Below are 25,606 nucleotides of genomic sequence, written 5' to 3'. Positions count from 1 at the left end.
ATCGAATATTTTCAAAAATATCCTGTAAAATAAGCAGAGTCGTATCAGTAATAGTTTTTGGATGGCGACGTTTTTTGTCAAAAGTGCTGGCCACATAACTCAACGAGAAATTGACCGATCGACTTCAAATTAAAACTGAGTGTTTTTGAATCCATTTACTATACAATGACCTACGATCTTTTTGATTGGTTGAAAATTGTCAATTTTGCATTGTTCAAATATCATGAACATGCTTACTTATCAGCAAAGCCGAAATTCTACTAAATATAAATATCTATTTATATATTAATATACATACATATATATGTAATGCATTTACATGCAATGTGCATGCATCTAATAATAATAAAAATGCATGTAGCATAAAACATATCAAGCAGCATAAACAATATGCTGCAATACATACAAACATACACACATACACATATATTTAATTATTTAAGATAGTTTTAAAAATTGTACATAAGTAATGAAAATATCAAAATAAAATTAGATTTGAAATACAATCTCAGCAGAAAACATTCTTATTATTTATATATTTTACTTCCCCCCACGAGTGGTAAGGGGTAAAATAAAACATAAAAAGAAATATTTCAAGTAAAATAGCAGTACCTATCACTTATTACCCCCCACCCGAGATAAGGAATAAGTGACGTAGCACTACATTAACTTTTACTTAACAGGCATTAAAAAAACTATCTTTTTTTTTTTTACCTAAAAAAACGAGTTTTTTTAATATTACGCAATTTTGCTAATTTTTGATGTTTTTCAATCATTGTATAGGAAACATCTTTAAGTTTAATAATCTTTTTGATTTTTTTTTTGTTTCAGGTGCTCATACGGCCGGAATCACGTCAGCAGTTGGGGCACTTTTTTTTGGCACCTCCGAAGACAGCCCATAACTCCGTTATTTTTCAAAATTATTGTAAAAAAAAAACATCTTTAAATATGGCTGAAAATATACCTTATTACGTTCAAGGAAGTTCGAAATATTCAATTGCGTACTTTCTCTTAAAAAATTCACGAAAATCGCCTAATTTTTCATGCGTTACACTGGTATAGCCCCTTAAAACTCATCTGCCGTTATCATATTTTAACTTATTTGTGTATTACCGTTTAGCACACAGTGCTCGTGCGTAATGATTGTCAACAACTAAAACTGCAACTAGTGAATTCCGTTCCGCCCTTCCATTGTGACAACATAGTTGTTGTTTTTCTCTCTTGATCACATTTGAACACTGTTGCCAATGCTCAATTTGCATACATGGTTTTGCAACACATCTACCTTTACAGTTATAATTTTTAATATTGTAAAACATCAAAACTGGAATCCAATTATTAAAAATGGTCTACTTAATTATATATTCAATGTAATTTTGTGCTAGTTTAAAAATGTTTCAAATATATTCACGTATATTTTTTAAATACTACAAAATATCGGGATTGCCAACTCTGCGTTTGAGAGAACAAACTCGTTTCTACGGAAAAAATCCAATTGGAGCAAACATGTACGATAGAGGCGGTAGAAGCGGTGGTAAGTTTTAACTCATAGTGAAAGATGAAAAATGCTCAAATGAGAACAACAATAACTACGTTGTGACTACGGAAGGGAGGACCGGAACTCACTAGTTGCAGCTTAACAACTCCTAATTACAATTGTCGTTTCCTTCTATTCCTATATGACCAGGTACGCAGATGTTATTAATCAAGTTACTTACTAAAAGTCTATTTATTGTATTTATGCATAACGTAACGCAATGCGACTTAGTATTGGTGCTACGGATAGCCTTAGTTTACGCTTGGATATCCAGAATGTTCCACAGCCTTTGTTGAAGTTGTTTTCATTGCGCCCCTAACCTTCAGCAATCAAGTCCGTTGTTTTTGTTCCAGGAGTTTATTACGACATTTTTTCGATAGTGCCATCCAGCATACCGCCACACCATATTTTAGTATGGGGTGGGTGCCACTTGAATATATACAATAGACTAAAACTACACTTTGAGACAATGGCTCTTTTGCAGGAGTTCCAGATTCGAAGGACTTTCAATGTGAATTCACCACCTAAGTTTTATACCTATGGTAACTCCGAGATATTTGAGAGATCTCGAAAGTACAATAGTTCTACACCTTAAGGAGGGGAAACTGAATTGCGAAGATTTCGTCCTTTTTGTGAGAAGTGGGCAAAAAATTTTAAGACTTTTTAATTTATATTTCGCGAGAAAACTTGTTCATCAAAATATTTTTTTTCTAGTTTAGAATGACACTTGAGCCAAATACCATAAAAAAATAATTATTAATGTTTAGTATATGCTCTCTTTCTATATACATAAATTGCATTCGACGATTTTTTTGATAAGTGAAATTATTCAACAAAGAAGTTCCAGTAAATTTTGTGTGCGGAATCACCACTCTGGTACCAGAATGTTGAAAAAGACCTTCAGTGACAATTTTTTGTCACTGCAAGTGTTTTTTATTGATAAAATTATTTGAAAAAAGGGTCGAGAAGGCGTTGACGAAAAACCACGCCCAGTGCGGCCATTCTCATCAACTGATGATCAACACGACAATAAAAAAGAATTGGTGCTTGAGATTAAGAATCAGAAGCATTGTTGGAATATCGGAGGAATCAGTGAAAACCTGAGTGTGGTGCACTCCGAATTCGTACCGACCGGCCAAACCGTCAACAAGAAATACTATTAATACTATAAGTGTTATGCGTCGTTTGCGCATAGCTATTTGCAAAAAGAAGCCGGAATTATGGGCCCGACAACTCTTGGTTTTTACACCACGATAATGCACTACATACTGCATTGAATCTTCATGAATCGCCAATATTTCAACTAATATCGTGTCTCAACCACTGTATTCGCCTCATTTAGCTTCCTGTGACTTCTGGATATTCAGCAAACTCAAACCGGGGGAAGCTATTTGAGTCAATTGACGACACTAAATGTGAATCACTAAGCGAAAAATTAACAGAAAAATTAAAGAATAATAATACAATACAAATATCTTCTGACATAAAATTGCAGGAAATTAAAATTCCAATGTTTTATGTTGAAATGAAACAATGGTCGTCATTCCGCGATCTTTTTAAAAGTTTGGTCCATAATTCTAAGCACTTTACTGAAGTGGAAAATATGTTCCGATTGAAGACATCTTTAGGTGGGGAAGCAGGTAGGTTAATTCAACAGCTATCAGTAACAGAAACAAACTACGAAGCTGCTTCTCTGGGAAGGATATAAGAATAGTACAAGTAGCAGACTACTGGATCAACCGACTGCATGTGAAGAAACTGCAATAAGCATGAAGCAACTGGTGGATACCACTAAAAATGCCTTTATGCTTTGAAAGGACTAAATTTAGATTTAAACGACAAGCAAGCCATCATAGCTCGAATAGTGGTTCGAAAACTAGACAAAGAAAGTCTACGTTTATACGAGCAGAATGTAAAAAAGTAAGGAAATACAAAGTCTAGATGATGTTTTCCGTTTCTTGGAACAGCAATATCAAGCTCTAGTAGCAATACGAGACATAAAAACAGCTAAATAGAGCATTCAAAAGCAGCCAAAGCGAACACCTAAATTTTATACAACTGCACAAAAAATTATGTATACTGCGCAACAATATTTTGAATGCAGAAGGTTCCAGGCGTTGACTACGATGAATCGAAAGAGATTCATAACAAACAACAAGCTATGCAACATTAGCGTTGATCACTATATATGGAGACTCGCTACAAATGACAAGTTAAAAAACTATTTGCCACATCAAGCAGTCATTTGAAAAGGCAGTCTAACAACTAAACTACGAGTGGTTTTCGATGCGTCTGCAAAAACTACAAATGGAATCAGCTCAAATTACATCCTCTTCGTAGGACTGAAACCTCATAAAGATATATTTGACATTATAATCAAATGAAGACTTTGGCAATATGTATAAACAAGTGATATTGAAAAGATGTTTCGACCAATTAACATATCGGGTGATTTTTTAAGAGCTTGATAACTTTTTTTTAAAAAAAAACGCATAAAATTTGCAAAATCTCATCGGTTCTTTATTTGAAACGTTAGATTGGTTCATGACATTTACTTTTTGAAGATAATTTCATTTAAATGTTGACCGCGGCTGCGTCTTAGGTGGTCCATTCGGAAAGTCCAATTTTGGGCAACTTTTTCGAGCATTTCGGCCGGAATAGCCCGAATTTCTTCGGAAATGTTGTCTTCCAAAGTTGCTGGCTTATTTCTGTAGACTTTAGACTTGACGTAGCCCCACAAAAAATAGTCTAAAGGCGTTAAATCGCATGATCTTGGTGGCCAACTTACGGGTCCATTTCTTGAGATGAATTGTTCTCCGAAGTTTTCCCTCAAAATGGCCATAGAATCGCGAGCTGTGTGGCATGTAGCGCCATCTTGTTGAAACCACATGTCAACCAAGTTCAGTTCTTCCATTTTTGGCAACAAAAAGTTTGTTAGCATCGAACGAATGCGATCGCCATTCACCGTAACGTTGCGTCCAACAGCATCTTTGAAAAAATACGGTCCAATGATTCCACCAGCGTACAAACCACACCAAACAGTGCATTTTTCGGGATGCATGGGCAGTTCTTGAACGGCTTCTGGTTGCTCTTCACCCCAAATGCGGCAATTTTGCTTATTTACGTAGCCATTCAACCAGAAATGAGCCTCATCGCTGAACAAAATTTGTCGATAAAATATTCCGGCCGAAATGCTCGAAAAAGTTGCCCAAAATTGGACTTTCCGAATGGACCACCTAAGACGCAGCCGCGGTCAACATTTAAATGAAATTATCTTCAAAAAGTAAATGTCATGAACCAATCTAACGTTTCAAATAAAGAACCGATGAGATTTTGCAAATTTTATGCGTTTTTTTAAAAAAAAGTTATCAAGCTCTTAAAAAATCACCCGATACATACAGAGAGTGATCAATATTATCTACGTATATTGTGGAGAAAACAAAAGGAGAGCCGATAGAAGAAATCAAATTACTTGCTCTCTCTGCGTTACGGCAACACGTTGGAACAAAGGACAGTCCAGCAGATGTAGCATCCAGAAGAGTAGTTGCGAATAAACTGATAGATCACGATCTATGGTGGAAGGGTCCAAATGGTTACGAGAAGAGGAACATCAATGGCGAACCAAGACGATTATTCAAATCGATGCAACTTATGTGACAACTTGAAAAAAATAAATAAAAGGACAAAAATGTCCCGAATACTTAGTAAAGTCAGAAATGAAAGAAGCTCAGGAGATGTTAGTAAGATATCAGCAAGAATTACAATTTGGAGAGGAAATCAGGACTTTAGAATTCAAAAAAGAAATTAGTAGCATTGCACACATAAATCCAATTTGGATAGTAATAGAATGTAGGAGGTTGGTTGGGTAATGCAGATTTTATATTTCATCAAAAACACCCAATAATATGAAATAAGTCACATTTGTTATCATTAATAATTGAAAATGTGCATAAAATAACATTACAGGGAGAAAACAAATTAATGGAAGCGACAATTAGAAGGAATTGTTCGATTAAAGAATTCAATAAAAAAACACAATTCGAACTTGTAGTCGATGCTTACGTTACCGCAAAGAAGCAGAGAAACAAATTATGGGAAATCTTTCAGAATTCCAAGTATCTATATCAATTTTATTTACACACGTTGGTATAGACTGTGGAGGACATATGAAATGTTCAAAAGGAAGAGGACAAAAAACATGTAAAGGATATATAGCTGTAATTGTTTGTAGAGCAACAAAAGCTATTCATTTAGAAGCAGTAAGTGATTTAATAACTGAAGTGTTCCTAGCTGCTTGGAAAATATTTTTTGCTAGAAGAGGTAAAAGTCAGCATATATATGCACTCGGACAATGGAATGAATTTTGTTGAAGCTTGTAAAACATTAGACCAAGATTTCAAAATGGCAATTAAGAAAAATTCAACCGTAGCTTCCATATTCTCTTTTTTACTGGCGTAGACATCTCTTACGCAGTTATAACCGAGTTAACAACAGCGCGCCAGTCGTTTCTTCAATGTGGAGCAAATTAATCATTCCAAGCGAAACCAAGTCCGTCTCCACTTGGGTCTTTCCAACGGAGTGCAGGTCTACCTCTTCCTCTGCTTCCTCCACTTTCAGAGCTGGAATGGCATGACCTGGCCAGCGTAGCCAATCTCTTTTAATTTGCTGAACTATATTAATGTCGTCGTATATCTCATACATCTCATCGTTCCATCGAATGCGATATTCGTCATGGCCAACGCGTAATGGACTATACATCTTTCGCTGAACCTTTCTCTCGAAAACTCGTAATGCCGACTAATCCGATGTTGTCATGGTCCATGCCTCTGCACCATATAGCATTACGGGAATAATGAGTGACTTATACAGTTTGGTTTTTGTTCGTCAAGAGAAAACTTTACTTCTCAATTGCCATATTAGAAGCAGATGAAATTCAATTGAATTTTGGGACGCCGGCAGCTCCACATTTCGGAGGCAGGAGCCAAGTCTGTCAAATATCATTTAAAAAGAGTGATAGGCGAAAGTAAATTGACATTTGAAGAAATTATTACTTTGCCCTCACTGATTGAAGCAGTTCTGAATTCACGACCTCTATGTGCAATAGATAGTGAAGGCGATATAGATGTTTTAACTCCTGGTTATGTTTTAATAGGATGTTCAATAATAGGTTGTCCTGAAGCAATTAATGATGCACAATTAGCTTCATTAGATAGGTGGAAATTAATACAAAAAATTAATGTTGCAACAACGAATGAAATGGAAAACCAAACAGGCCAATCTAGCAGAAGGACAAATAGTAATTATTAAAGATAAAGAAACTCAACCAGTCAAGTGGCCATTAAGTAAAATTAATAATACTCATCCGGGAAGTGATGGAAGTTGTAACTCTAATACTTAAACGGTCCGTTCACAAATTGTGCTCACTGGAAGCAATAAACAGCAGTAGAACAGATGAGCCAAATCAAGTTGCAAGTTTATTGACTTCAAGAATGACAAAAAATACTGACAACTTAGAACGGTCGAGTAAGACAAGCGAATTAATGATATGGTTCTTAATGTTGCCCATGCTAGTAACACAAGCTAAATCATTATACATTAATGATACAGCTAAACCAGCAGTTTCAGTGGCTAAGCTGAGAAATAATACAGCAATATTTTTGGATCCAATTAGTAAAATGGGCATAATAAATTCAAAATGGAATTTAATAACATCAATGCAAAATATTGACCTATTACGAAGACGCCTGTATAATGGTTACTGCAACTTTAAAGGACTGATATAATATTCTTGAAGCAAATAAAGAATTGTTCATGAAAGAACAAAAAAGAAAAAAGCGAGCACCATTCGGATTCTTTGGTTCAATCTAGCATATATTTCTTGGAATTATGGATGCTGATGACCGAGAAAATATGGACTCAAACATTAGAAATATTTTCAACAACTAAAGGAATAGACCAAATGTTTTTAAAAAGGAGACATCAATAGTTGATTCTACCATAAATATAATAAACAAGACAACAGGTGAAGTTTACAATAATTTAAAAAAATTAATGAACAACTTAATAAATTTTATAATGAACTAATAAAAAATCAAAACGCTGAGCGAATGATCTGGATATTTTAAATATAAACTATTACAAAAGGAATAGTTATGGACGAATGTGAAGAAAGTCACACTTGGATAATCAATCTCCTAATTTACATAAATCATGGTCGCATAAATCCAAAACTATTAAAACCGTTACAACTTACTGAAGAAATTGCATTTATTAGAAATAAGCTAGCACACAAATTAATACTACCTGGAAAGCAGTTGGGTATTGAATAAAAGAAATTTATAAATCCATGACTGCTGAAGGTTTAATTGTTGATTCACGGCTAGTTATAAACATAGAAAACCCCTTAATATGGTATGAACCGTCAAAAGTATACAAATTAAATCCACTTCCAATAAAATACAAAGGTAATATGATTATTCCAAAAATAAAAGCAGAGTATTTAATATACAAGTTTAATTTGAATCAATATTAATTTATAAACTAAGTAGAACTAGATAAATGTTCTAGTAATTCGGAGAATCATTACCAATTTCTTGGAAATTGGGCTTGGAAATCATCGACTGATAATTCATGTAAAGTAGTAAGTGAATTCAAACCTTCTACAAATGAAAATGTTTGGATAAAATTGTCTTCTCAAATTCGTTGGGTTTACAAATTATTTAGCAAAACAATGATATATCTAGAATGTGATAACAATCAACAAATGCATACGGAAATCCATAGTCAAGGCATTATGACAAATAAGAGAAGGATGTACAGCTCGACATGAGGGAGTAACTGTAACACCATCTCATCACGTACAATCCGAAATTAATTAATTAATACAAGAATTGCTATCCTCTTCTTGGATTAAAGATATTCCAGAACTACAAATAAAACCTTTAGATCCAACATTAATAAGCAATGCCAAAGATATCGTTCAGCATAAAAAGAATATAAAACTTTTCAAAAAAGAAAATATAAAATTAAAACGTACACTCGCAAGAAAAATTATCCGTACTCCTCGATATGAAAACAATAAATTGAGAAATTTGTGATCAAATAACTCATTATGTATAAAAATAATATACAAAAGTTTTATTTAGTATTTTCACTACGCTTTCCATAAGTTTTTTTTTAGACATATACTTTAAGGGGCTATACCAGTGTGGCGCATGAAAAATGAGGCGATTTTCGTCAACTTTTTCTAAGAGAAACTACGCGATTGAATATCTCGCACTTTTTTGAACGTAATAAGGTATATTTTCAGCTATATTTTAAGATCTTTTTTTTACATCAAAAAGATCGTGTATAGCAAATGTATTCAAAAATATTCAGTTCGAATTTGAAGTCGATCGGTCAATTTCTCGTTGAGTTATGACGCCAGCAATTTTGAAAAATGTCGTTTCCAGAAACACGCATTTAAACTTTCACTTAAGTGTATATGTTTACACCTCCGAGCTGTCGATTTTTAAAACGCTGCCATCTAAAAACTATTCAAGAGACTTTCCCGATTTCACAGGATATTTATGGTCCTTTGCCCGTTGGCCACGGCGAATATTGCATTCGATGGAACGATGAGCTGTACGAGATATACGACGACATTGACATAGTTCAGCGAATTAAAAGACAACGGCTACGCTGGCTAGGTCATGTTGTCCGGATGGACGAAAACACTCCAGCTCTGAAAGTATTCGACGCAGTACCCACCGGGGGAAGCAGAGGAAGAGGAAGACCTCCACTCCGTTGGAAGGACCAAGTGGAGAAGGACCTGGCTTCGCTTGGAATATCCAATTGGCGCCACGTAGCGAAAAGAAGAAACGACTGGCGCGCTGTTGTTAACTCGGCTATAATCGCGTAACCGGTGTCTACACCAATAAAGAAGAAGAAGATAAGCTATCGAAAAAGCAAATAAAGTTTTTTTTTTTGAAAGTGTCATACTGGTATAGCCCCTTAACCTTCATCAAAACCCTCGGGTCTGGCCAGGCATATTTTGTTTTTAAATGTTATTTAAATATATTTAGAGGGTAGCAAACGACTTGCGCTTTCAGATAGCTTCCTAGAAAAATTCAAGGAAATCGTATCGAAAAGGACGAAAAAAGGATATTATAATTTTACACCTTAGTGCACCAATGGTGCTTGGCTAGACCCCATATATTTTGTATGAAAATATATGAACTTTGGTATATTTCAATCACTTCGCACGGTTGATTTATCTGTTTTCATGTTCTTTACATGTCCAAATTGGTTTGTATGTTTATCTAGGTCAAATACTTTAGCCGCTACAGCGTTTAAAGGTTAAGAAAAACGCAATTTTTATAAAAATGTTACATTTTTTGTGAACGCTATTGCCACGCCAAGCGTGAACAAAGCAGTCAATTTGATTTCAACCAAATCGAGAGGTAAGAAATTTCAAAAAAGTATCTATATTGTAGATATATGAGCGTAAATACAACACGTATTTCCATACAAATGTATGTAAACACCACTTGGCCTAGCCAAGCACCATTGGTCTCGACTAAGTGTATCAGACCGTTGGTCTCGACCAGGGTTAAACTAATTTTTTCAAAACAAAAAAAAAAAGCTCACATAATGAAACAGAAAAAGTATTCGTACAATTTGAAATTAATCACATATAGTTAAACTATATTGTGAAAATTCAGTATCCTAGTAACTTTTGTTTTGTTTTCAAAATTAGTTTATTTATTGTATCTGCTTTTTCTTAAAGCCTAACAATAAGTAATAAAATCTTAAATCTATTTAAAAACTAGACAGACTCAAGCAAGTGATTGAGCTGTTTTGGTGATACGTCGCTCTTTAATACGCAGGCATATCTCTTCTTTTAAGTCGTGTTTGATCGCAGGAATGTACCAAAGCATTAGCCAAAGGGTTTGGGTGATCTCGGATTTTAGATATACATATATTTAATTCTGCTGTCTTCTACTTATTTTTTTACCATAGGAATACCAAGGTCTTTATGGATATTTTCGTTACGCATGTACCATGGTGAACATGTGATTGTTCTAAGCATTTTTGATTGGAACCTTTGTATTAGATCAATATTATTTGCACGGGTCGTACCCCACAGTTGAATGCCATACATCCAAATCAGTTTTATGACCGCATTATATAAAAGCACTTTGTTGTCTAGGCTAAGTTTGGAGTTTTTATTTAAAAGCCAATATAAATTTGCAGCTCTAATCTTCATACATGTTATTTTACTAGAGATGTGTTTTCTCCACGTGTACCTTCTATCTAGGTGAATACCAAGATACGTTACTTCGTTCGCTTGGGGTACTAATATGTTGTTTATTTTTACTGCCGGGCACATCTTTGGTCTTAGCGAAAATGTAATAAGCTTACACTTCTGTTCTTTCACATTTATACGCCAGTTCGCTAGCTACTCTTCGACAGAACTTAAATGCTTCGCTAATATTCGTGATGCTAAAATGTGGCATTTGTTACGGCCCACTATAGCTGTGTCATCCGCAAAAGTTGAAGTTAATACATTATTAGCTGTTGGAAGATCTGCTCTATATATGATGTATAGTGTTGAGCCTAAAACACTGCCCTGGGGTACACCAGCCCTTATCTGTCGTTCATCAGATAAGAAATATCCCACTTTTACCATACATTTTCTATTTTTAAAGTAAGACTCCCAAGGTTTTATACAATTCTAAAGGTAGAATTTTTTTAATCTTATATAAAAGACCTTCGTGCCACACCTTATCAAACGTCCGAGCTACATCTAGAAGTATTGCTGAACAGTACTCCCTGTGCTCAAATGCTTTCCTTATCTCGTTAGTAATTTTATTTGCTTGCTCTATTGTGCCATGTTTCGCACGAAATCCGCATTGATGCATTGGTATTGTGTTATTTACGTGGAGGAAAGGAGACATCTTTGATAGTAATACTTTTGAAAGACAGGGTAGAAGACTGATTGGTCTGTGAAAACGACTGTGTTAAGTCTTTCCCAGGTTTATCTATCAAGATAATCTGCGACTTTTTCCATGAAATTGGATAGTATCCCAAACTAAGAATTGCACTGAAGAGCAAAGAGAGTACCTCTACAGCAATAATTGGTAACTCAATTAGCATTTTTGGAGAAATTTTATCATGTCCCGGCGACTTTTTTGGATTAAGTTCTTTGATGATACCAATGATTTCAGAAGGTGAAGTCAAAAGAGACTCGAGCGACTCTTTAGCTGTGTTGGGTAAGATTGACAGCTTAAAGTTGTCCTTTGGCAAATTGGGTTGAAATACCTTTTCTAGTTGATTTGCAAAGCAATTTGTGTTGCTAAGACAACTGCGCTGGTTATTATATCATTGACTTCTCTTATACTTTCGTTAATATCTCTTACTGTATTTATTTTGTACTCAATATTAATGTGGCTACTGACGTATTTTTTATATTTTAGCCAATTCGTATTATAAGAAGTTAGACCCACCATTGGATTAACGAATATGGGTTGTTCACATAACTTTATTATATTGATTTGTAACATACTATACATCTAAATCCCGGCATATTGAAATTATTTTTATTATTAGATGAGTGTCTGAAATAAGCATTACATCTATATTCTTTTCAGACAGAAATCTCTAATTTATGTTGGTTAACACCGTTAGCACTCCATATACAGACATTTAGTAAGCTCATTTTTTACTTAATAAATTGTGCAGCATTTGATTTTATGATTTTATTAAATCTTGGATCATGTTTTGCATAGTAGACATAAATTGTGTCATACACTGTGTACGATTTATAATCATAGTTTCAATACCTCCATTTGGAGGATTTTGCGGCAGTTACATTTGCACAGTGTTGCCTTTCACCACATTTGCATAGCTTCCTTTCATATTATTATTGTTAAAAGTAATAGGATTTGAACTTTTTTCTGAGGTTGCTATAATATCATTACGGGGTGTTTGTAACATTTGGTTTCGACGTGCTTGAATGCCCTGTAACAACTTCGATTTCAAATCTTTATATACAGGGCAACCTCTGTAGTTAGCAGTGTGATTTCCTCTGTAATTGCTGCATTTTTTATTTAATTCTTCTGCGTAAAGTGCAGTATGATTTAGAATGCCCATATTCTTGGCAGTTAGTACATTGTACCGGACCGTTTCTTTTATGTGGTTCTTCCACAGTTACTCTACGATGCAGCAAATATTTCAAGTTATATGTATATTGGATGGGTCTCATTTTTTTAAGTTGATTCGAATTCGGCAACAATTCAATTTTAAACATTGGCTGTGGTACTTTGTTTCTATTAAATATATTTACAACTGTTTTAATTGCAAAACCACATTCTGCCAATGCTCCTTTGACTTCACTAGAGTCTACGGCGGACTCTATACACTTGTTTACAACAACTAGGCCCTTAGAGCTCTTCAGTTGATACGAATAATAATTCTTGTTTTTATTTGAGAAAAATTTAACTATGTCCATAAAACTTTTTTCAGTGTAGGTCTGAATTTTTGTTTCATCTATATTGCCTTTTTTCAAATGCACTTTAAAATTGTTAGTACCTAAAATTGTACTTAATTCAGCAACAAGAGCATTACTGCTACGCTCACGCAAATAAATTGGGAGGGGGTTTGGCATTAACGACTGTGGTGGTACCCTTCGCAACGTCGTCTGAACTCTTGCTTAGTAAGTCAAATCTGTTGCCATTTTAAACTCCCGTTTTATTCATATTTGGTGTGCCGACTAAAAATTTTTTAGGATTAACCGCTGCCTTTTAAGGACTTAATTGCTTATGGTGCTGCTCAGTTGTTCGCTTCGATGACTCATCATTCTCACCGTTGCCTTGTTTGTTGTTATGAGCTGTATTCGCAGACTCGACAAAACTGAAGTAGGCATTCATCGGGATTTCTTTCCGGCAAATTTGGGTGCTGTGAGTGGCGAACAAGGTGAGAGGTTCCATCAAGACATTTCATAAATGGAGAAGCGTTATCAAAGGAAATGGAGTCCAGGAATGCTAGCAGACTATTGTTGGAGACTTCAAGAAAATCATAAGTATCTATTAGATATTAGGAAATAATTCTGTAAGTGTGGCTGAATTTTGTACTTTTTACGAAAATATATGTTTGACTACACTTTGCATATTTGACTACACTTTATAACGGTACTTTTTGCGGTATTGAAATTTTTTATTTAGAAATAAGTGAATGACATGTTATTTATCAAAAATATTAAAAATTTAAAACAAAACACATTCAGCTATAGACAAAATCTTTTGGAAGTTAGTGAGCTTTACAAAACGAACGCGAACTGAAAGAGACTGACATGGAATGAAAAACTGATATTTTTAATTTTTTTAAATTACTTTATATATGAAATTAAGTTTATTTTTATTTTTGTTTAATTGAAACACGACTTAGTCGCTTTATTACTTTAAAAACAACATAATCGGCCGATTTTGTATAAGCACTCTATATTGTATAGAACACATTCAGCTATATACAAAATCATTTGGAAGTTAGTGAGCTTTACAAAATGAGCGCGAAATGTAAGAGACTGGTGAGGAATGAAAAACTGATGTTTTTAATTTACTTTCATTTACTTCATAAATTAAATTAAGTTTACTTTTATTTTTCTTTAACTGACACACGACGTTAAGTCGCTTTATTACTTCAAAAACCATATAATCGGACGCTTTTGTATAAGCACAGAAAACCTAGTTTGTGTTTTACACATAAAATGTAATAAATTAAAAACTATAAAAATAATTAGACAATATAATTTAGTTTATTTATGCTTACTAAAAGCATAGAAAAAATAAAATTGAAAAAAATTCCGAACGAACGAAAAAGTCTGAAAAAAATTTAAGAAAGTAAAGTGGTAAGCTTTGCGTGGCCACGAGTTTACTTTATTTTAACACCTTAATTGCAGAAATACTAAGCAATAATTTGGGGAAAAACGGTCCTGGTTAAAACTATGTATGTACATAGTAGATAGTTTTTTACCGCCGCAAGCTTATATTTATAAAGATATGGAAATGTTTCGGAATATGGTGCAACGAATGTGGTATGAAAATGGGTTCGAGTGAATAACGGTATAAAGTCGAGGGAGATTTTTTGAGGTATTTGAATGAATTCTACACTTACGTATATTGTTTACTAACAATAAACTGTTTTTTACAGGTTTATTTCACTATACATAGTGCACAAATAGCTTAAAATCATAATTAGAGTCATGCGATCCACATGTTTAGAAGGAAATAAGACAAATAAAACAAAAAGATTCTACCGAAAATGTACGTACCGTAATAATTTGCTGGGTAATGCAAAATTTTGCACCATTTACCACAATGTCATTAATATCATCAGATGTAAGTATAAGTTGACATGGAGTAACAAATGCAAGTATCATAGTAGTAAGTTCTCGATTAATAATAAATTTGCAAATGAACAGGGCCGGTTCATACAGGCAAGTTAGTTAACTGCCGAGGGCAAATTTTCTTTAAATATTTTATTTTCTTTAAATAAATTATAAAATAATTTACAAATTACTTCATTTGTTTATAATATATTGTAGTCATAGTTCCATATTTTCGCATTCTAATACAAATTATAAGCAACAACGAGAGCATTATTAAATTTGTTTAATAGTTGTTGTAGCGATTATCTAAGCCCTGTTTCGGGGAAAGTAATATGTTAATTGTCATCGAAATCACTTAACGGTAGGCCCAGGAAACTAGCTGTTTTGTTAGGACCACAGGGAGAGAGGTGCCAAGTTCCCAAGACAACCGGTTCTACGCTACCGAATTGATCCAAACAAGGTTAGATCCTCGAAATAACAGCCCTTGGCCGGATAAAAAAGGGTCAATTCCCGTAATGTAGAACCGGCTCTTGTGAGATATGCACAAAAATAACATCGGACAATGAAATTGGAGGCATGATGGCCGCAACAAGATTTTCAAGTCGCTAGCCAGCAGCTCATGAGGAAAAGACAAATAAACTTTGTTGGCTACATACAAGGCAATCGGGCGACTGGTCCTAAAATACACCGCACTGATATGGTCGCCTAGATGCAGTGAAACGCAGACGAAGAAGTTTCAGAAGAGTCAGAACATTGTTTTCCGGACTATAATAGGATGCCTCTTGAAGTCTCCGGTCGAAGATTTATTTAGTGAGACCCGTATGCTCCCAGTTAAGGAACATAACAAACTACCATTCCTTCAGAAGTATGCTTGAAGCGAAGCCGCCAGTGGAGCTATTAACACCATCACCGAATTCCTCTCAGTGAATGGCATAATTGGAGTCAAACCACCCATTGCAAACGACGAGTTCGAGTTGCCGCGAGAATCTAGAGTGACTCTTGCGCAAATTTGATCTGGATACTGTAGCAGGTCATACGCAACCAGAATCGACCACGACATACCAAATAAAGCCCTAGAATGCAACGAGTCCCCGCATGACTCTAATCACCTCTTTGCATGGCTAGCAAACCCCATTCATCTAACACCCATCTCCCTACGGTCCGACCACGTTGAAACATCACATTTCAAATATTGAAAAGTCACTGCTCCAAATTAGCCGAACACATAGCCAATAACCCACAAAAGAGTACTTATTCATAAACACAGTAGTATCACACATAGCATAAAAGAAAGTCGGTTTTTAAAAAGTCCCTTTGTATGCTTAAATCTTTAAAACTACGCAACGCATTTTGATGTTTGTTTAATAGATAGAGTGATTGAAGAGGAAGGTTTATATGTATAATTAAAATTCTCATGTGCTACGGCTTTCGTATGTGTTTGTTGTTTTTACTATTTTCTGTCCTCATTAAATAAATTGACACAAAAATGCAATAATAATATTTTATTCAAAAACAAAAATCTTTTGTTTGTTTTGATAAATGGTAAGTAATTAGATATATTTTACTGCGGTACATACGAATAATATGGAAATTTGTGCAGAAATTATAAGTCATGTCTGGAAGATGTCGTCGGTCGAACATAGTTCGTAGTACAGTGAGTGCCAAAAGAGTACGTTCAGCTAGAGATAAAGAATCGTCAACGGAACGTGAGGCTCGCTTCAGTTAGACTCTGGATAGATATAGAGAGAGAAAATCTTCAGTAGAGCGCGAGGTTCGCCCCAGCCGAGAAAGGAATATATGTACATCGAACACAGAGAGCCAGAGAATCATCACTACGAGTTGCTACTTCATGGGTAAATAAAGAAAATTCTTCCATGAATTACGATCCTTTGATTTCATACAAGGACGATCGTATAGTATCAACAGGTACTATGTATGTAAGTAGTGTGTGAACATTGCTTGGTATTGAAATTAAAGGACGAATCGAAAGGAATGTGATGCTTACAAAAAAAAGTCAAATTAGAAGAAATTCTCCCTTCACCTGAATCACTTTACTTACTTCTTATGGGTGATTATCAGAAATCCAAACAATTGATGCGCAACATCCGCCATTATAAAACGCATTTCAAACGACCTCTTTGCAAGACGTTGATCGTGGGTTCATTTAAAATTCAAGGGCAAGTGTACCACTTAGCTGGAAGCTTGCTACCACTTCGACCCCATGATCACAAATTTCTACAAATATATTTTATTGCAGATCCAGATACACAAGCGCAATTTTACAAAATAGATATTGTATCGCATAGTCGTGATGATAATTTGCAAAAAATTTCAGAGCTACACAGATCTTATGACAGCTTACAATATCCTTTGATGCTATGCAGTAGAGAAAATGGTTATGTCTTTAATATTTCTCAAGTTGACCCAAACGGTGGTACATCTCTGCGTAAAACTGTGTCTTGTATGAACTACTATTGCTACCGTATATTTTCAACACTTTGCTTAGATATAGAATGTTAACAAACCAATACTTAATAGAACCATATGCAAAAATTCAATCTAAAAGATTGGCCTACATCCGTAATATTCAAATTAAATTGAGAGCCGAAAATTAGGTTCATCTTCAAGATGCTTTAGAGGAGAATGAACACCGCAACGGCATTGGGCAGTTGGTTATACTACCTTCATCATTTACAGATGGACCTCGAGTCAAACGAGACTTTTACAAAATATAGCTCAAGATGAGACACGATTAAACATCGATCAGAAAAAAATATTCACTGCATTACTATCAACAATTGATATCAATGAAGGGAGATTGTTTTTCATTGATGCCCCAGGAGGTACAGGAAAAAACATTTTTAAACAATCTGCTTTAAAAAAAAGTGAGATTTACAGGAAAAATTGCGTTAGCTGTTGCGTCATCCGGCATTGCCGCTACTCTTTCGAAAGGAGGCCGAACCGCATATTCTACATTCAAGCTCCCACTGAAAATCGACACCGATGATAATAACAGCGTCTGTAGTGTTTCTAAACAAAGCAATGCAGGAAAATTGATGCGTGACTGCTCATTCATAGTCTGGGACGATGTTACCATGTCAAACAAGACGTCAGTGGAAGCACTACCAGTTGTAACTCGAGGAACACGTGCTGACGAAATAAATGCTTCCCTAAAAAGATCCAACCTTTGGCCACATGTCAATAAATTAGAGCTTAAAACTAATATGAGGGTTTCGTTATCTTCACGTGAGAACAGACTATTTCCAGAGTTAACACAAATTGAGGGACGGATTGACCTAGTAAACCTTTTGTGTTATGATAGACAACATCCAAGAGTTAGTCAACAATGTCTATCCTGACATTGATAACAGAAGTTATAAGACAATATCTTGGTTTAAAGAAAGAGCGATTCTGTCACCAACTAACGAATAAGTAGATAAGGTAAATATCTTGATTCTTTCAAATATTGATGCCCCGGCGAAAATATACTACTCGGTCGATAATGTGCTCGATGTGGAAGAATTTCTAAACTCTTGAACCCGTATGAGGGAGTCCCCCTCAGAAAATGGTGTTGAAAGTAGGTTGTCCTGTGATTTTATTAAGAAATCTGAATACAGCTAAAAATTCCACTTGCACGCGTTTGCTGATAAAATCACTGAAAACTTTCATAATAGAGTGCACAATACTCACAGGATGTGGTACCGGAGAAGATGTATTGATTCCCCGAATCCCTCTGATACCATCGGATTTACCCTTCAAATTTAAACGTTTACAGTTTCCGATAAAGATATCTTTTGCAATTACCATTAATAAATCGCAGGGTCAGACCTTCAACTCTGCAGGCTTAGATTTGAGCATTGACTGTTTTTCACCTAGCCAACTGTATGTCGCTCTTTCAAGAGTAACCTCTAAAGAAAACATGTTTGCATTGTCCAATGACAAGAAAGCTGTGAACGTTATATGTAAGGACATCATGTAATATATAAATTGTTGTAAAAATGTAATAAATAGGTAAAAATGTAGTTTATGTATGAATTTAGATATTCCAAAGACAGTAGGAAATCTTCATGGTATAGGGAAAGAGGAATTGTTTTACTCCAAATTTAACGTGTGCGGGCCACAGGCAGTAATGAGGCGAAAGCTCTGTGCAAAGTGGGCGCCTCTAACAAAAACAACGAATTGCTGATCGCCCTGGGTGCTCATTTCGCATCTTTCCAACTTAGCAAATCTCTTTTCAACGGTTATTTTCCCTGGTGTAGAGCTCAAACTTAACAGTATTTTTCACTTAAAAAGCAATGCTTTATTAACACACAAAATGCTGTTTGATCAATTTTTTTTTTGTAAACTAAAACAAGTTGCTTCATAAAAATGCTATATTTAATTAACTAATAGTTATAATCTAACTAATAGAAATTATATAGATGGTAGTACTAGTATTATTTATGTGTCAGCGATAGTAAAGCGTGGACGGATACTCTGGTTTCAGAATAAGACGAAAATTTCGTTTCCAATTCCCCAAAGAACATACATAGAGCAAAGGGGGGGGTTTAAAAAAAGTTTTATTTCCAAATGAAAATTCGCAATTTTAGAGTTCAGCTTTCACCGAGAAATTTAGTACCAACGCTAAAGCACGATGACATCAACGTATACGTATACGCACGAATTATATCCTTTACTGAATTTAATAAGGATCTTTCCAATTAAAAGTAACTTTTGGAATATTAAGTGATACATTTAGTGAATAATTAGGTTCCAGTTGAATCATCCAACAAGGTAAAGATCCAGAGCATAGGGTGCAATTTATTAAGGATTGGATGCTTTATGATGGTCCCAGAAAATTAACAATACCATCTCAAGGCTCTGTTTTGAATATTATTGAATATATCAAGGAAGTTTTTGAGTAAGGGATTAAAAAAACAGATTTTTAACACTGTTATAATTAAAGAACTTGGTATAGCATTACATCTGCAGTTGCCAAATTTAGTAGAATCGATATCAAAGCGGTTATAGATGCCAACTTGGGCCAAACTTAAACCCAAAATTCCGTTATAGCTAGAATTAAGAAAATTTATCGCATTGAAATCTGTTATTTTTGTACTGTATGTGGCATTTTGTAGATATGTAAACTCTTCTCAACGCAACTTTTGCTTCTTTCTTCCATAACTTTGCTTGTGTTTATGTTAATTAAGGAAATATTTAGTACATTGTGATTAGAAAAAACAACTAAAATACACTTGGTGTCGGCTTTAGAATATGGCACTAGGATTTCGGGGAGAAAATGGGTATGAACGGATAGAGGAGGTCCTCCAAAGTTTACATACACCTAGTTCTATTCAATTACGACACGTTTATTTGTTATAAAATTAAAAATTTTGTGGTTTTTTTCTATCCATTTCAAAAGATGTACATATATTTACATAACATTAAATTTAGCACATCAAAATATTTTTTTTTTTACACAAATAAAAAAAAATGAATGCTAAAGCTTAAAATGGGCATAATTTATATCAAAAAAGTTTACGTACACTAATGATTATTTATATACATAAATCAAAAGTAATTACACTAGTTTTAGCGGTTTTTGACCTACATTTTGTTGCTATTATTGTCCCTAGACATCGATGTATGCTCCCACTCAATTTCTAGTATTATTTCCGGATATTTTGACCCACTAAGTCCATCATCCAGCTTTTTGGCCTTATTTTGATGAAATTCGATATTTTCGAATACGATTTTTCAAAAAGTTCCAGATATTTTGAATGTATGGTGATTGCGGGACCTATGGAGTTATTTTTAATTCCATAACAACCCTGCACGTACAAGATAATGCGGGTGTTTTGGGTCGTTATCCTGCTGTAAATAGAAGTGGCCGCTATTAACAGCCGATTTAAGCACACTTAAAATTTAATTTTTTTTTTAAATGTTCAGATACATATGTATGCTTATTCACTTTTTTACGAATAAAGTCCAAATATCCAACCTCAGACGATATCATATACCCCCAAACCATAACATTACCCCATTTATTATTAAATAGTGTAAAAATTGCTTTAATTCCATATTGAACTTTAGTTGAAAATAATTTATTCATACAATAAGAAAATGGTTGCAAAGAAGCAAAACATTAAACAAAACAGTAGGTCGTCAATACAAAATTCAATATCGTATGATGAGTAATGTAAAATCTTTCAGAATTTTCATTATTTTGATAAGTCCCGGAGTTGAATCGGCGAGGGTTATTGTTTTTTTAAGCGCGGCCGAAGGCAGCCTATGCGAAGAGATGTTCAACGCGAATGAACTGAGCACGCCCAGATGATGGTCCGACCAGGGTTATTTTTTTGAAGCGCGGTCGAAACCCGCCAACGCAAAAAGGATTCCAACGCGAAAGAACTGAGCACGTCAAGGTGGTGGTCCGACCAGAGTTACTTTTTCGAAACGCGACCGAAATCCCCCAACACAAAATAGAGTTCACCGACCAGGGTTATTTTTTTGAAGAGCGGCCTAAGGCCGCCAACGCAAATAGAAGTTCAACGCGTATGAACTGAGCACGCCTAGGTGTTGGTCCGACCAGGGTTATTCTTTTGAAGCAATGCAGAAAAGAATTCCATGTGAAAAACTAATATGTTACTTTTTTCTGTCATTTGGGTATGTATTATTATTTGTTTTCTTCATTTCTTTTGGTTCGTCTGTAACATATGTAAGTACGTAAGGTAACACTGATTATTAGTTAGAATGCAACCCTTTTGTCATTGTGTGAACAAATATAATTGAATATAAGTTATTTTTGTACTATTTAATATAAAATAAATGGTTAGAAACGATTTAGTGAAGTGTTAGTGGATTTAAAAGTTAAAAATATGTGTAAAACTCATTATGTAATATATAAAAATAAGTAGGGTTTTCCGTCCTGACGCTGTAACTCCAGAACGAATGAACCGATTTCCTCGGCTTTGCATTCGTTGGAAAGGTCTCGAGCTCCGTGAGGTTTATAGTAAAGAAAATTCAGGAAGAATTTCAACATAAAAGCGGGAAAATCTTATTTTACATACAGCGCCATCTCTGATACATAGCATGTACTACAAGCAAATAATTTAAGAAGATGGCGCCGGTGCGTGATACATTGTTTACCAGCTACTCATTGTTCTCTGCTCAGTTAATTTCATGTGAAATTGTGAAAAAAATATAAAAATAAGGTATTCGTTTCCTATCACTTCAATTGGAAAAAATCAAATTGTGAAAATGTTCATTTAATTTCTACAGCAGGCATTTCTCATTAAGGAGGTAAGTTGAACTGTGTAAATTATGTGGATCGTGCATTTGAGGTTAAATTCACCAATCTGTCCATAGTCCAAAATGCATGCCTAAAGGACGACGTGCGAACATCGGCCGTCGCACAAGACATGCAAGCCAGCAACAAGTTTATTCACAGAGCTTAAGCGAAGAAAGACAAAATTCATCAAGAGAAAATGCCCGATTGAGACAACGCGTGAGGACACGAAGATCATTGGCATCATACAATCGCTTGGCATTCCAATATGATCCCACTGCGAACAACAGTGATGACGAAAATTTAGATATTGGACAAATGACGACTATATGCCGATATTGCAATGCTTTGAAGTTCAAAAGAGAAACGGATGGATTGTGCTGCGCAAGTGGAAAAGTCAAACCATCCGGATCTATTACTTACACCACCACAGCCACTGAAACCATTGTTTGATGGAAGTGATCCCGATTCTAGCCATTTTCTTCAACACATCCTGGAATAAAATAACTGCTTTCGCATGACTTCCTTTGGAGCTAATATCATTCGAGAAGACGGATTCATGCCGACTTGCAAGGTTAGCGATCACTCACACCAACACAATGAATTGCAACACATAACAACTACATATACACCACACACTACACCATCACATGATCAGAAGTTACACCGTATTCTTCAACAAATGATTGTTTGCAATTACAGATACAAGGACAAATATATCATATGCACGGTTCAATGGTGCCAAGACCAGATGAACCGCATCAATTTCTGCAAATATATTTCATTTCGTCGATGGTGGATCAGCTGAATGTGCGGTGCAATATACAGGAAACACAACAGTTAAAGAGACGAATTATTGAACAGTTACAAGCATTTTTTCACACTAATAATGATGTGGTTAATATGTTCAAAACAGCATTGGAACGAATGCCATCGGATACGCACAAATTTGTCATAAGAGCGGATTGTACCCCAAAAGGTGAACATGTGCGAAGATTCAATGAACCCAACGTTAATGATATTGCTGCAATTATTGTTGGCGATCCAACTAAATCGCGAGACATTATCGTTCAGCGAAGAAGCAATATCATGCATCGTGTAAACGAGACACATCGTTTGTACGATGCGTTACAATATCCAAACATTTATTGGCAAGGGCAGGACGGATACGACATCACGTTGACGATGGTCGATCCAATTACAGGTACAATATTCACACACTTATTATTGCTATTATTGGTTTCCATTAACAATTCATTTAATTTTGCATTTTCAGGCGTATCAACGAATAAAAATCTAAGCGCAATGAATTACTATACATATCGTATGATGATTCGTACAAATGAGGAGAATGTCATTCTGAAGTGCCGTCGGCTATTCCAGCAATTCGCTGTCGACATGTATGTCAAAGTTGAGACCGAACGTTTAGCGTTCATCCGATTCAATCAGGCAAAGCTACGATCTGAGGACTATATACACTTGCGTGATGCTATTCATTCAGATGGTGATGTTCAGAATATTGGACTTATGACGATTCTCCCATAATCTTATATCGGACCACGACACATGCACGAATACGCTCAAGACGCTATGACGTACGTTCGAAATTATGAAACTCCGGATTTATTTATTACGTTAACATGCAATCCGAAGTGGACGGAAATTGAACGTGAGTTGGAACCGGGCCAAAAACCGCAAGATCGCCATGACATAATCGCCAGGGTATTTCAGCAAAATCTAAAGGTTATGATGGATTTGCTGAAATGTAATTTTTCCTTTTCAAATATAAAACAAAAAATAAATTTTCTTCATCTTTTAATCACCAAACGAAATGTTACATAAAACGAAACAATTTGGTGGCGAAACGGAAACGGGTTTTCTAGTACTAAAATAAATTTAAATATCTTAAAAACCACAAGTCAGCGGCAACTATATAAATATATTTTCTTGATCTAGAGGACCTCTTCTATCCGTACATACCCATTTTAACCCCGAAATCGGGGGATGCAGTTCCAAAATTTATTAATTTAAAAATCACTTAGCACACTCATTGTTTAGGTTACATTGTTTACAATTATGAGGAAAACGAGCGTTGCCACATCTTAAACAACAAATATGAAGGATTGTTTAACGATAGCGTTTTCTTAGTTTGTATTTTCGCGTGATTCTTTTTTCTGTTATAACTATAAAAAAATTCTTTTCAACATTTATTAAGCTTTAATTGAGAGTTAGGCGTTAGCGGCCTAAACAAATAACCCTGGTCGAGCCAATACCCGGGGTAACGTAAGTATTTTATTATTTTGTTACGCAATATTATTATATAATATTATTAATTTGTTTATTAAAGTTAAATAACAAAATATCCATATGCATGGAAAGATAATTTTTACTCATTTTAATTTGAAATATAATTGGCACGATTCCGTTTACTATGGCGGTCAGGTAAAAAACACGAAATTCGGTATAAATATCCCCTTTATATGGATAGGAGAGCTTCTCCAGAGGAGGAATGTGCAAAAATAATGTTGCTAACATTTATATTTTTTTAAAATATTTCCCATTAAAAATCCATAAATGTTGTATTAATAACACTTAGTATTTCACAATGTTTCACTAAATTTTTCGGCACGATTCCGTTTACTTTGGCGGAGGGGTAAAAAAAACCGAGTATCAGTATAAATGGGGTATTTGCGGATAGGGGAGATTCTCCAGAGGTGGAATATGCAATATTGTAAAAATAACTTATATTTTTTAAAATATTCCCATTTAAAAATTCAAAAATTTGCACTAAAAACCCATGGTATTTCTCTATGTTTCACTAATTTTTTTCACATATTTTACTTTGTATATTTAAATACACACTCTAAGCTTTGAAATAAGCTTACATTTCACTTTTATTTTGCTATATTTTACCTAAATTTATTAATTTAAAAATCACTTAGCACACTAATCGTTGAAAAGGTAGATTAGATTGTTTACAATTATAAGGAAAACGAGCGTTGCCACATCTTTCTTTACGATTATTCTTTCTTTGATATTTTGCGTAATTCTTTTTTCTATATTAACTATAAAAAAAAATACTTTCCAACATTTTTCAAGTTATAATTGAGTTGTGAAAACTTTTCCATATACATATGTATATGTATAATATGTGATTTATATTCAATAAACACAAATAAAATCTATGATAATATTATAAAATTTATATCATATCGGGTTGACTAAAGTACTTTCGCGTAGTACTCATTTCTACGATGGCGACCTTCGGCCGCGCTTAAAAAAAGTAACCTTCTTCGGGCGAATACCCGGGGTGACCGAAGTACTTTCGCGAAGTACTCTTTTTTGCGTTGGCGGCCTTTGGACGTGCTCTAAACAAATATCCCTGGTCGAGCAAATACCCGGGTGACCGAAGTACTTTTGCGTAGTACTCCTTTTT

The 25,606-nt window shown here is 34.7% G+C and overlaps 1 protein-coding gene across 19 annotated transcripts in view; it reads right to left on the bottom strand.

Annotated features, from left to right (window-relative positions):
* The window catches only part of LOC126765927 (RING finger protein 11), a 65,130-nt gene that overhangs the window by 12,597 nt on the left and 26,927 nt on the right, over positions 1-25,606 (bottom strand). For 2 of the 19 annotated variants that reach the window (XM_050483644.1, XM_050483646.1), the window contains exon 2: positions 20,494-20,775. The exons of 13 other annotated variants lie outside the window; for them this stretch is intronic. The gene's annotated coding sequence lies outside the window, so the exon portion shown is untranslated. Of the gene's footprint in view, positions 1-14,846; positions 14,868-20,493; positions 20,776-24,150; positions 24,175-25,606 lie in introns of those variants that run through there. 4 more of the 19 variants (XM_050483641.1, XM_050483649.1, XM_050483653.1 and 1 more) reach the window with 3 other exon arrangements.

Source organism: Bactrocera neohumeralis, unplaced genomic scaffold (genome assembly GCF_024586455.1).
Source record: "Bactrocera neohumeralis isolate Rockhampton unplaced genomic scaffold, APGP_CSIRO_Bneo_wtdbg2-racon-allhic-juicebox.fasta_v2 cluster11, whole genome shotgun sequence".
Taxonomy (NCBI): Eukaryota; Metazoa; Arthropoda; class Insecta; order Diptera; family Tephritidae; genus Bactrocera; species Bactrocera neohumeralis.
This window is presented reverse-complemented; position numbering and strand designations above follow the sequence as displayed.